The sequence below is a fragment of the Chroicocephalus ridibundus genome, unplaced genomic scaffold, assembly GCF_963924245.1.
Source record: "Chroicocephalus ridibundus unplaced genomic scaffold, bChrRid1.1 SCAFFOLD_239, whole genome shotgun sequence".
NCBI lineage: Eukaryota > Metazoa > Chordata > Aves > Charadriiformes > Laridae > Chroicocephalus > Chroicocephalus ridibundus.
The window spans coordinates 42,580-44,156 of record NW_026961248.1 but is presented as its reverse complement, the minus strand read 5'-3'; positions in this window follow the sequence as shown (position 1 = coordinate 44,156).

Sequence of the window (1,577 nt, the reverse complement as noted above, 5' to 3'; positions counted from 1 at the left end):
GACGGCTCTCTGGAGAGTCTTAGCAAAGAGGTCACAGGGATAATCAGAGCAATTCTCAGAGACACTGAGAACAAGCTCGACAATTCCCTCCTGGCACTTTCCCTGTAGGAGATACCGCAAGACGTTTCTGTAGATTGGGCACAGCGCTCTGCAGGGTGTTAGCAGAGACTTTCCCGGGACAGTGAAACCCTATGTCAGAGACACTGAGAAGAAGCCCCAATGTTCCCTCCAGGCACTTTCAGTGTGGGTGCCTTCTCCACGTGGTTCCTGGTTTCCCTGCAGCGCTGAAGAGAATGTTAGCAAAGAGGTAACCGGGACAGCGAAAACAGTACTCAAAGACAGGGAGAGCAAGCTCTCTCTTGGCACTTTGGATGTGGGACATACAGCGAGATGTTTGCTGCTTTTGCGTTTGGCTGTTGGGAGATTTACAGCACAAAGATATCTAGTTGATTTGAAGCAGTTCCGAGAAAGTCTAAACATAATCGCCACTTCTCCCTCCTGGCACTTTCCATGTGGGAGATATAGCAGGATGTATCTTGGTTTTGAGGACAACTCAATGGACAGTGTAGGGAGAAAAGTTCCTGGCTCCTTGAATGCCGTTCCTGGAGACACTGCGATCAATGTGGGAGATATGTCAAGATGTGTGTTTGTTTTGAGGACGGCTCTCTGGAGAGTCTTAGCAAAGAGGTCACAGGGATAATCAGAGCAATTCTCAGAGACACTGAGAACAAGCTCGACAATTCCCTCCTGGCACTTTCCCTGTAGGAGATACCGCAAGACGTTTCTGTAGATTGGGCACAGCGCTCTGCAGGGTGTTAGCAGAGACTTTCCCGGGACAGTGAAACCCTATGTCAGAGACACTGAGAAGAAGCCCCAATGTTCCCTCCAGGCACTTTCAGTGTGGGTGCCTTCTCCACGTGGTTCCTGGTTTCCCTGCAGCGCTGAAGAGAATGTTAGCAAAGAGGTAACCGGGACAGCGAAAACAGTACTCAAAGACAGGGAGAGCAAGCTCTCTCTTGGCACTTTGGATGTGGGACATACAGCGAGATGTTTGCTGCTTTTGCGTTTGGCTGTTGGGAGATTTACAGCACAAAGATATCTAGTTGATTTGAAGCAGTTCCGAGAAAGTCTAAACATAATCGCCACTTCTCCCTCCTGGCACTTTCCATGTGGGAGATATAGCAGGATGTATCTTGGTTTTGAGGACAACTCAATGGACAGTGTAGGGAGTAAAGGTCCTGGCTCCTTGAATGCCGTTCCTGGAGACACTGCGATCAATGTGGGAGATATGTCAAGATGTGTGTTGGTTTTGAGGACGGCTCTCTGGAGAGTCTTAGCAAAGAGGTCACAGGGATAATCAGAGCAATTCTCAGAGACACTGAGAACAAGCTCGACAATTCCCTCCTGGCACTTTCCCTGTAGGAGATACCGCAAGACGTTTCTGTAGATTGGGCACAGCGCTCTGCAGGGTGTTAGCAGAGACTTTCCCGGGACAGTGAAACCCTATGTCAGAGACACTGAGAAGAAGCCCCAATGTTCCCTCCAGGCACTTTCAGTGTGGGTGCCTTCTCCACGTG